Source organism: Mesoplodon densirostris, chromosome 6, assembly GCF_025265405.1.
Source record: "Mesoplodon densirostris isolate mMesDen1 chromosome 6, mMesDen1 primary haplotype, whole genome shotgun sequence".
Lineage (NCBI taxonomy): Eukaryota > Metazoa > Chordata > Mammalia > Artiodactyla > Ziphiidae > Mesoplodon > Mesoplodon densirostris.
In genome coordinates this window covers 132,723,893-132,736,198 of record NC_082666.1, presented here as the reverse complement: position 1 = coordinate 132,736,198, position 12,306 = coordinate 132,723,893, and the positions used below count along the sequence as shown (strand labels likewise).

Here is a 12,306-nt window from a genome sequence, read left to right as displayed (position 1 = left end):
ACAGACAGACCGGCCACGCAGCCTGACCTGCCCCCGAACCTTCCTGCAGGGGGTCGCCGCTGAGCCCGAGCTCTCTGGAGGGGGCTGGGCGCTGGAGGTCCAGGGCCTGGGAAGTGCCCGGGCTCCACCACGGACCAGGGGTCCCCTCTGTTCTCCACTTAGGAGGAAGCTTCAGAACTGGGGAAAAAGCCACGCCAGCCTGCAGCGATGAACTCCTGAACTTAAGATTTCCATTTATGACGGTTCATTTATTTATTCCTTCATTATTTATCTGTTCCCTTTAATCCTCTGGTTCCTTAACGAGATGAAATAGTATGTGAAGTTCATCAGATTCTATTTTCAGACTGCCTGGGTTTAAATCCTGGCTCCACTGCTCACTAGCCATGACGTGGGGCAAGTAACATTTCTAAGCCTCAGTTTTCTGTAAAGTGTTTACCTATGTTACGATAATACGTGAAAAGCATCCGTTCAGTTCTTGGTGCATAGTGCGTGCTCAGTAAGCGTCACTGATGTTGTTGCTCAAGTTGTTTGTTTTCAGTCTTCCTCGTACCCTCATGAACACACAGACCAGTGCTTCTCCAACGTCAAAGCTCAGACAGCTCACCTGGGAATTCCTCAAAATGCAGATTCTGGTTAGTCTACCTGGAGTGGGGCTAGAGCACCTGTGTGTCTACCAGTCCCTAGGTGATGCTGAGCTGCTGGTTTAGGCACCGCACTTGGAGGTGTGGGACCTGCACGCCTTACACAAAGTGCTGGATAAGGTAGACCCCTCCTTAGTTTTCTCTTCTTCAGCTAAAACAAAATTCTTTAATAGAATCAGCTGTCTCTAATGCTGCTGTCCTGAATATTTTAAAGGGTGAATCCATACCTAACTAGGTGGTAAAAGGCTTTGGGATGGGTTGGACTCAGGTCTGCCCCTAACGTTTGCAGGGTTCAAGGCGAGATTTCAGTTGGAGGCCCATGTGCTGTATGTCCAAATAGTTAAAAAGTTATAATCAAACAAATGAACTTAAATAAAATCTGTGCTACTCCCAACAAGCACACGGAAAGATGCTAAATATCACTATTCATTAGGAAAATGCAAATCAAGACCACAGTGGGAGGCCACCTCATGCCCACCAGGAAGGTGCTATCAAAGAACAGAAACAAAACACAACCCGAGAAAATAGCAAGTGCTGGTGAGGATGTGGAGACACAGGCATGACTGCACAGTTGGTAGGACTACGAAGCGGTGCAGCTGCTGTGGAAAACAGTAGGGCGGCGCCTTAAAAAAAAATTAAAAACAGAGTTATCTGCCGCCGCTGCGTCTTTCACCCCTTCGGGGGCAGGGGCCTGGGCCAGGTTTTACACATCTGCAAGCAGACCGTTCCGGAGCTCTGCCTGCCGACCCCATGGCGTCCTCTCCCACTGTGCCCCTAGGGTCTCACTGTGAAACAAAGCGTGTCGTCCTCAGCTACTTGGGAGTCCTCTCTCCGGAGAAGCTGCCGGAGCATCATCTTTCCTCCCCCCGAGGGGTTCGACAAGATACGGCTTCACAATCTCTGGATCAAGAAATTTTATTAAACGTTAAAACTGAAATTGAAGAGGAGCTAACATCCCTGGACGAAGGAGTTTCTGAGGTCTTCACCAGCGCAGGCTTCACCCGGCACTCTTTGCCCGTGTTCAGCCCCACAAACCCCGACAGTTCCGCAGAGGACCGCTTGGCCCGCCTGGGGAGAGGGCGTCGCAGGAGCGAGGGCGCCTCTGCGCGGGGCCTTGCGGACGCCCCTCAGCCGGATGCTGAAGCTCTTCGGCCTGGTGGACAGACCCCCGTGAGGACTGCGCGGCGAACAGCAGCGGCAGACGGTTCAGGACAGGAAGTGAAGGGACCGCTGCGCGCAAGCAGAGCTGCAGCGAGCACACAGACCAGGGACGTACCAGGCGCGTCGGGAACGGACACTGGAGACCGCAGTTCACGCCAGCGGCCGGAATAAGACGTTGGTGCCTCCGATTTTGCTACGACCAGTGCTCCTGGGGTTGACGAGGCGAGCTCAGGAGTCTCGGAGTGCATCGCTGCAGTTTGGTGCGACTCTCCCGGAGGGCCACGCCGCCGAGCGCATCACGCAGCAGGGAGGCTAGGGCACTGCCTTTGACCTGGAGTCCGCGGAGGACAGCGACGACATCCACATCCCGCCCAGGGGCGGCTCCACGCTCGCCAGCCCCGCTGAGGCTCCGACGTCCGCGACGTGACGGCGTCCTGGCGGGCCAAGGGCTTCCCCGTGTCGCTGTCCAGCAGCCAGAGCTGGCGCACCGAGGGCCCACCGGTGTCCCCGGGTGCCGAGTCCTGGCAGCAGGTCGCAGCGGACCCCGAACTCGAGAGCTTGGACGGCAACGGGGCCGGAGAGAAGAGCGCGAGCAAGTCCTCCACCTCGGACCTCGCACACGTGGGGAAGGAGGGGGTCCCGAGGGCTCGGCCGGCCAGACAGCCGGTCCCACGACATCTCTGTCCGCGGAACTTGCTGAAGAAGAGGCGGGAGCGGCCGCGTCCGAAGCTGCCGGACGGGAGCAGGTCCCGGGGTGGAGCCCCCAGCAGCCCTGCCGGGCGGAGAGCAGGCAGCCCGCTGCCCGAGGGCAAGTGCCTCCCGCTCGGCGGAGGGGCAGCCGCCGTTGCCATCCTGGAATAGATTTTTCGGAGAGAGAAGACAAAAAGGCGTAAGGTTTTAGTCGTGTCGACCGGACCGGAGCGGCCAGGAGCTGGCTGGACATCCTTTGGACCCTCCGGGGTCAGGAGGACTTGGGTCCGCAGGGCAGGGGGCCGAGCCATGTGTTAGGGCTTGAGCTGGAGGCTGCGCACGATGGTCTGATTGGAGGCCCCGGGCCTGGGCGCCTGTGCCCTGTAGGGTGCGCAGCCCCCACCCACCAGCCCCGTAGCGCCCTCCCCAGGGGTGACAGGGGGGCCTGGGGGGCAGACCCCAGGCAGCAGGGCGTGGCTGTGGGCCCCTCGGCTGCTGGCGCGCTCCTGCCTGGGGTCTCTCAGCTGCTCTGTTCTTCCCGCCCTCAGTCCCGCAGCCGCCTCGCCCCAGGGTGCCCCGAGGCCCCGTGCAGAGGGCTCTCCCGATGCTTCCCGCAGTTCCCCTTGTAAAGACGCTGCCTTTAGTCTTTAAACGTACAAGACGGAAGAGACCCAGGGCCCCTGCCCGTGACCGCGGGGCAAGTTTGTCTCCTTGTTCGGCAGCTGGAGGGTGGCCTACTGAGGTTGCTTCCAGCCCTTCTGTCTGTGGGCACCCTTGAGCCGACGAGGACTCGCCGGCCGGCAGCGTCTCTCTTGCTGGGCATCGCTGTCTGTGACCTGGACTAGCATGATTCCCAGGTTCTGGCTTCAGCCTTCTTCCCAGTCAGGCCGCTTCTCGGCAGTCTCTTGCCAGGTGATAAGGGTTTCCACACGTGGGCTTACAGGCCAGTGAACCATAACTCTCATTCAGTACACGAAGTCTCCTAAATATCATCGAAGTAAAAAGCAGGAAAGAGAGGCTGCCCTTGAGGTTCTAGCTCGGCTTTCAGAGTTCCATAACGGAGGCTTACACTGAGCTCGTCACGGCCCAAATGCCAGAGTGACAAACCATAATGATCACCGTCAGCACGTGCCTGTGGAGACTCAGCGTAGCCTCATCCGCTGACCGCATCCCTCACAGGGGACTGCGTCTCTTCATGCCTGAGGTCAGTGTCACTGATGGGACACACGTGCTTGAGACAGGTCATCTCAGATTATCCTAGTAAATGTAACAGATTACTTTTTTTTTTTTTTTTTTTGCAGTACACGGGCCTCTCACTGTTGCGGCCTCTCCCGTTGCGCAGCACAGGCTCCAGACACACAGGCTCAGCGGCCATGGCTCACGGGCCCAGCCGCTCCGCAGCATGTGGGATCTTCCCGGACTGGGGCACGAACCCGTGTCCCCTGCATTGGCAGGCAGACTCTCAACCACTGCGCCACCAGGGAAGCCCCCAGATTACTTCTTAAATCCTGAAATTTGTAATAAAATTACTTTACCTATCCCAATCACCAAACAACAACAAAAAACAGAATGATCATATAATTCATCAGTTCTGCTTCTGAGTATATACCGAAAAGAACTGAAAGCACAGTCTTGAAGAGATATTTGTACACCCGTGTTTACAGCAGCATCATTTACAATAGCCAAAAGGTGAAAGCAACCTAAGTGTCCATGGATGGATGAATGGGATAGAAGAATGGATAAACAAAATGTGCTCTCTACATACAAAGGAATATTATTTGGCCTTAAAAAAGAAAGAAACCTTGTCACATGCTGCAAAAAGGATGAACCTTGAGGATATTATGCAAATTGAAATAAGTCAGTCATTGTATGAGTCCACTTACCTAAATAAGTCAAATTCATAAGGACAGGAAGAATGGTGGTGGAGGAGGATAAGGGGGTACTGTTTAATGGTGGCAGGGTTTTAGTCTTGCCAGATGAAAACATTCTAAAGATCTGTTGTATTCAATACAACAATGTGAATGTAAATCAACATAAATGTCCATCGACAGAGGAATGGATAAAGAAGATGTGGTACATATATACAATGGAATATTACTCAGCCATAAAAAGAATGAAATAATGCTATTTGCAGCAACATGGTTAGACCTAGAGATAATCATACTGAGTGAACTAAATCAGACAGAGAAAGCAAACATCATATGTTATCACTTATCTGTGGAATGCAAAAAAAATGATACAAGTGAACTTACAAAACAGAAACAGACTCACAGACATAGAAAACAAACTTATGGTTACCAAACGGGTGGGCATGGGGAAGGGGATAAAGTCAAACCCACGCTCTTTCCTCTGGGACATGTTTTCTGGTGTGAAGTTCGGGAGAATATCCGATCATGAAGTATTGTCCCGTCCTCCAACAGGCTTATCCTCTCCTTGGTGAGACAGGCATCCAAGTATGTTAGGTTATGAAGAGCACAGATGAGGGATGTTTAGTTGCACCAAGTATAGGCTGGACATTTCGCCCGCGAACTCTGCTGGCCACACAGCACGGTTTTCGCTGCCCAGCAGGGACCGGGCACCTGCAGCCTGGGGCCAAGTCCAGCTGCGCTCCCTTGCTTACCTCCCTCCCAGGGCTGCCCTCTTGTTATAGAGGCAGAGGTGAGTCATCACACAGGGAGAGCCTGGCTCATAAAGCTGAAAGTATGTTCTATCTGGCCCTTGACAGAGAAAGTTGACCAATCCCCGCTGTAGAGCATTAAAACAATGAACCGACAGCAGAAAAGAACACATGACGAATGAGTATGTGGGAGAACAAGCCATTTGCTGTAATGAATGTTTCTAGCTTAGCTAGTTACAAGAAGAATAAAATAATTTAGTTCTTAGAAAGCACCTTATTTCCACTGCATGTTGTTGAAATTATAAATAAATACATATTTTAAGACTTGGGCAAAAACATATAGGTTCTGGATTGGTTGATTGATGGACTGATTCATTTCTTGCTATTTTAAGTGGTGAGTTTTGTTGAAAAGTTAACACCAAAAAACAAAGAGAGCTTTAGCATCCCTCACTCCAAACTGGTCTAGTTGTGATCAAACTGTCAGCCAAACGCAACAGGAAGTAGGATATTCACCCCGACAGCTGTAGTTCGCATCTCTTTTACATGCGGGGGACGGATGTTTCACAGATAGACCACGTTCTCCTGGCTTTGTAAATAACGCCCTCCACCACCTGAATACTGCATTCTTCAGCCTGGTAACTGGTTTTCAAATATTTCATGGCATGATTAGCTTGAGTGGAAAAACAGGAAGTAAAGCAGCAGCGTGACGCAGCGGCAGTGGCTTGGGGAGCCTGGAGTTCTCATCTCCGCTGTGCAGTTCCCTGGCCAAACCAGATGTTTAATCTCTCTGCCCTCACTTCCTGCAACCCGACTTTGGAGACACACAGGGCGTGTGTGGAGGGGGAGGGCCTCCAAACCGCAGTCCGCCTTACCTTCCCTCTGCAATCCTGCGGTATGTACCTCCCTGAAGCCTGGGGATGCTTAACTGCAGAGGGAACCCACTTGAGTTAATTATTTCAGCATCTCTTTAGAGCCTGTTCTACAGCCTATCAGCCTCTTCCTGGCTATAAAGGGAGGCATTCGAGAGGTTTGGCTGGGGGTGAACCAGGAAAGAGGGAGGCCAGTGTGTGTTGAGAACTCAAATCTCCACCTGGTGGAAGTCTCTCATTCCCAGGAAGAACCTTCAGTCCGATCTGCAAAGGTTGCTCTGCCCAGATGACCAAGCAGAGCTTGTCCCGACCGTCCGGACCACCCAGTATAGCCTTTCTAATCAAACTTATAGCAGACACGACCGGGCACCTGGAGGCCCAGTGCCTTCCCCTGAGCTGTCTCCTCCACTGAGGGTCTGGAGACTTCGTTCCCTGAAGTCTGCGCCACCCACTCGATACCCCCCTTCGGAAGTGCTGTGGCCGCTGTTCTTCACAGCATCCGTCTGGGCTCTGGGCTTTCCCTCCACCGTTGTTTCTCAAGCCCCTAGGTTGTTTCTAGTCCTGCCTTTTTCTCAGGCACAAGGGAAACTGGCCTCATTTGGCTGGTCCCTGTGGAATCCCGTGGTTTTTTCATTTTCTCCCAGGAAACCTCTTCGGAAGGCAGAATGCAGTCTGCTCTCCACAGGGGATTATTTGGGAGTTGTTAGTGGAATGTTTTGCGATTCAGATACTTTATTGATTGCTTATGTTATCTGTTGCTGAGAGGGGTGTGTAAAATTTCTACGAGACTATGGATTTGTCAGTTTCTCTTTGTAAACCTGTCAATCTTTGCTTTGAAAAATTTGAACCTACGTCTTAGAGGTACACAGGTCCAGGATTCCATCTTCTTGGTGAAATTTTCCTTTTTAATCATTATGTTATTAATCTTTTCTTTTCTACTAATTTTTTTTTGGTCTAAAAGTCTATGTTGCTTAACATTTGCTTGGTATAGCTAGTTTTTTCTCCTTAGGTTGAATTCACTTTGCTTTTGCTGGTGTGAAACCACTGTGGTGGCCACAGCAGAGTCCTGAGAGCTCTGCCGTGAGACCCGGTGTGGCTCTTGAAGGATCCGGAGATTCCCAGTGGGGACACTGAGTCACAGTGAGAGAGCCGTGCTCTGGAGATGGCGTCAGGCAGCTCCAGCTGAGGCACCCAGGCCGGCAGCATACCACTGAACAGCTGGGCAGAGGGACGGGGACACTGCACTCTGGGGGAGGGGTGGGAGGCGCAGCGCCCAACCCCCTTGCCAGGAGGGACAGGGCTGCTTCCCCAGCAGTCTTGCCTCCAAGAGGTCAGCGACGCGTTGCCCAGGCGATGACACAGGAATGGCAGTTGCCACTCCCTATGAGTGCTCGAATCTTGACCAACGTGCCCGGCGGTTCCCAACAGCCCAGGGTAACTCGGAGGGGCTTCTGGTCTTGCATTTCTCTGCAAGAGTGCGACCCTTAGTGCTTCATCCTCAAGAAACGGGCCCAGAAGAAGTCAAGGAAGGAAACGAGAGGCATCTCCTCCGGGAACTTGATCATCACGTCCTTGGTCAGATGACCCAGCCGGGTGTCCAAGACAGCCCCTGCCCCTGTCCTTGTCCTCTGTCTGTCCTGAGCACCAGCGGCACCTGCAGCCTTTAGCTTGGCTGATTTCGTGGAGAAGCCTAGTGTATCTTTCTCCATCAGTTTGTCCTTGACCTTTCTGGGTTCATATGTTTCTAACTTGTGTCTTTTAGTATATAGGTGATTAAAAAATCAATATAAAAAGTTCTGACTTGGAACTGCTTCATTTATCCATCATGTCCATATATGACACTGATGCGTCTGGTTTTATTTGTACTACCTACTGAGTGTTTTCATTTTGCCACTCCTTTTTCTTTTTGGCTGCTTTTTACTGCTTCTTTCCTGACTTCTCTTTATTCTTTCTTTTCCCTATTAAGTTTTGATTTTGTACATTCTATTTCTATGTTTTATGGTATCCTTTAAATTTTTAACATGGCATAATTGACATATCAAAGTCCAAAGTGATGTCTCTACCATCCTTGAAAACTTACGATGTTTTAATTCTACTTTCCCTGTGCTGTTTTTCATATTTTTGGTGCCCAGCATTTTAGGGGCACCTCCTTTTAACTGCCCTTTCCATTTTTTTTTAAAGGAAATCCTTACCCTCATTTACTTCATGTTCAGCACCTTAGTCACTCACTTCCCTTCCCCTCACTCCTTCCTTCTTGGTTCGGTTTTCTTTGTCTTTCAATTCTTTCTATAAGGATCTGTTGTTCTTCGACTTTGTTTCTCTGAAAATGTTTATTACGCACTCTGACTCTTGAATGATGTCTTATCTGGGTCCAGACCTTTAGGACTTTGGAGATATCATGCCTGTTGCTGATGGCAACTGTCATACCTTTGCAGGTGATCTTTTTTTTTGCTTTTTTAATTTTTTTAATTTTTTTGCGGTACGCGGGCCTCTCACTGCTGTGGCCTCTCCCATTGCGGAGCACAGGCTCCGGACGCGCAGGCTCAGCGGCCATGGCTCACGGGCCCAGCCTCTACGCGGCATGCGGGATCTTCCCGGACCAGGGCACGAACCCGTGTCCCCTGCATCAGCAGGCGGACTCTCAACCACTGCGCCACCAGGGAAGCCCTGTTTTGTTACTTTTAAGGTTTTCTCCTGATCCATGATGTACTGTAGTTTCACTTCCATTTGTCATTTATTTATTTATACTGTACTTACAGAGCCCTTTAAATCTGAGGACTTAGGTCTTTCCTCAATTTGGAGTCCTTTTTCTTCTGAAATTCAAAATTAAAAAGAGCTCTCTCTCTCTACATGTATATGTATATATATCTTTTAAGTTCCATACTCTATTAAACTTTTTCATACCTTTTATAACTTCATTGTTTTGTGCTGAATTCTCGTTAATTTCTGCAAGTCTATCTGAGTCATTTAAGCTCTCCATTGATGTCAGTAATTATACTTTTACAAATCAAGCATTAAATAAATGTTAACTGTTATGGTCCTTCAGTAACTTTAGACACACGAATTGCATAGCCTCTCTGGCTGCTCTAAGGGGCTTGGCTTCTGGAGGTGTCAGTTTTCACAAGGTCTCATATGCTGACTCTTCCTTACAGCAGACTGCTTCTGTGTGAGGTTTGTGATTTTTTTAATGTTTGGCCCACCTTTAGCTAGGTTTCTTTTTATGTGGGAAACTCAAATGCTTTCAGTTTATTGAGCAATTTGAGTTTTGTTTCTGTTGGATCTGCTCGAATTATCACAAATTTTTTTTCTTTTTTTATAAACATCTTTATTGGAGTATAATTGCTTTACAATGGTGTATCACAAACTTTTACATTCATTTCTTAACTGTGGAATCTAGACCTGCCCATGGTACAAAACTGCAGATTTCTACAGTACACTTTTTGTGCTTTTTGTACACACATATATGCACACACACATATGTGTGCATGTGTCCCAGAATTCAAGATTTTGTGGGATTTAGAGCCATTTATTCTCTATGTCTCCATAGTAGATTTTTTTTTTTCTTTTTGCGGTACGTGGGCCTCTCACTGTTGTGGCCTCTCCCGTTGCGGAGCACAGGCTCCAGACGCGCAGGCTCAGCAGACATGGCTCACAGGCCCACCCGCTCCACAGCATGTGGGATCTTCCCGGACTGGGGCACGAACCCGTGTCCCCTGCATCACCAGGAGGACTCTCAACCACTGCGCCACCAGGGAAGCCCTACATAGTAGATTTTTAGTTTGCAACCAATTTTTCAATATTTGGCCTTTCCTCATAGCACAAACAAAATCCAACAAACTCCCCAAACTTAAGGGAAAACTCCTTATTTTATTTGTCCTGAGGATGGTAATGAATTGGCCATCAAAAAATAAATAGATTGGAGCTGAACCCTTTTAAATCTACCACACAACACTGGCATCATACTGAGGAGACTGGTTCAAGATGGCGGAGTAGAAGGACGTGCCCTCACTCCCTCTTGCGAGAGCACCAGAATCACAACTAACTGCTGAACAGTCATCGACAGGAAGACACTGGAACTCACCAAGAAAGATACCCCACATCCAAAGACAAAGGAGAAGCCACATTGAGACGGTAGGAGGGGCACAATCACAAATCAAATCCCATAACTGCTGGGTGGGTGACTCACAGACTGGAGAACACTTATACCACAGAAGTCCACCCACTGGAGTGAAGGTTCTGAGCCCCACGTCAGGCTGGAAGCCTGGCAATGGGAGGAGGAATTCCTAGAGAATCAGACTTTGAAGCCTAGTGGGATTTGACTGCAGGACTTTTGACAGGACTGGGGAAAACAGAGACTCCACTCTTGGAGGGCACACACAAAGCAGTGTGTGCACATTGGAACCCATGGGAAGGAGGAGTGACCCAATAGGAGACTGAACCAGACCTACCTGCTGGTGTCGGAGGGTCTGCTGCAGAGGAGGGGGTGGCTGTGTCTCACCGGGAGGACAAGGACACTGGCAGCAGAAGTACTGGGAAGTACTCCTTGGCAGGAGCCCTCCCAGAGTCTGCCATTAGCCCCACCAAAGAGCCTGGGTAGGCTCCAGTGTCGGGTCGCCTCAGGCCAAAAACCAACAGGGAGGGAATCCAGCCCCACCCATCAGCAGACAAGTGGATTAAATTTTTACTGAGCTCTGCCTAGCAGAGCAACACCCAGCTCTACCCACCACCAGTCCCTTCCACCAGGAAGCTTGCACAAGCCTCTTAGATAGGCTCATCCATCAGAGGGCAGACAGCAGAAGCAAGAAGAACTACAATCCTACAGCCTGTGGAATGAAAAACACATTCACAGAAAGACAGACAAAATGAAAAGGCAGAGGGCTATGTACCAGATGAAGGAACAAGATAAAACCCCAGAAAAACAACTAAATGAAGTGGAGATAGGCAACCTTCCAGAAAAGGAATTCAGAATAATGACAGTGAAGATGATGCAGGACCTCGGAAAAAGAGTGGAGGCAAAGATTGAGAAGATACAAGAAATGTTTAACAAAGACCTAGAAGCATTAAAGAACAAACAAACAGATGAACAATACAATAACTGAAATGAAAACTACACTAGAAGGAATCAATAGCAGAATAACTGAGGCAGAAGAACAGATAAGTGACCTGGAAGACAGAATGGTGGAATTCACTGCTGTGGAACAGAAGAAAGAAAAAACAATGAAAAGAAAAGGACACAGCTTAAGAGACCTCTGGGACAACATTAAATGCACCAACATTCGCATTATAGGGGTCCTAGAAGGAGAAGAGACAGAGAAAGGACCCGAGAAAATACTTGAAGAGATTATAGTTGAAAACTTCCCTAACATGGGAAAGGAAATAGCTATCCAAGTCCAGGAAGTGCACAGAGTCCCACACAGGATGAACCCAAGGAGAAGCATGCCGAGACACATAGTAATCAAATTGGCAAAAATTAAAGACAAAGAGAAATTATTGAAAGCAGCAAGGGAAAAGTGACAAATAACATACAAGGGAACTCCCATAAGGTTAACAGCTGATTTCTCAGCAGAAACTCTACAAGCCAGTAGGGAGTGGCATGACATATTTAAAGTGATGAAAAGAAAGAACCTACGACCAAGATTACTCTACCCGGCAAGGATCTCATTCAGATTTGATGGAGAAATCAAAAGCCTTACAGACAAGCAAAAACTAAGAGAATTCAGCACCACCAAACCAGCTCTAAAACAAATGCTAAAGGAACTTCTCTACGTGGGAAACACAAGAGAAGAAAAGAACCTACAAAAACAAACACAAAACATTTAAGAAAATGGTAATAGGAACATACTTATCGATAATTACCTTAAAGGTGAACTGATTAAATGCTCCAACCAAAAGACACAGTCTTGCTGAATGGATACAAAAAAAGACCCATCTATATGCTGTCTACAAGAGACCCACTTCAGACCTAGGGACACATATAGACTGAAAGTGAGGGGATGGAAAAAGATATTCCATGCAAATGGAAATCAAAAGAAAGCCAGAGGGCCTCCCTGGTGGCGCAAGTGGTTGAGAGTCCGCCTGCCGATGCAGGGGATACGGGTTCGTGCCCCGGTCTGGGAGGATCCCATATGCCGCGGAGCGGCTGGGCCCGTGAGCCATGGCCGCTGAGCCTGCGCGTCCGGAGCCTGCGCATCCGGAGCCTGTGCTCCGCAACGGGGGAGGCCACAGCAGTGAGAGGCCCGCATACCGCAAAAAAAAAAAAAAAAAAAAAAAAAAAAAAAGCCAGAGTAGCAATACCCATATCAGATAAAATAGACTTTAAAATAAAGAA

The 12,306-nt window shown here is 49.1% G+C and overlaps 1 pseudogene; it reads left to right on the top strand.

The window, feature by feature from the left end:
- Nucleotides 1–1,391: 1,391 nt before the first annotated feature.
- Nucleotides 1,392–2,118, top strand: LOC132492508 (bcl-2-like protein 13; annotated as a pseudogene).
- Nucleotides 2,119–12,306: the final 10,188 nt, after the last annotated feature.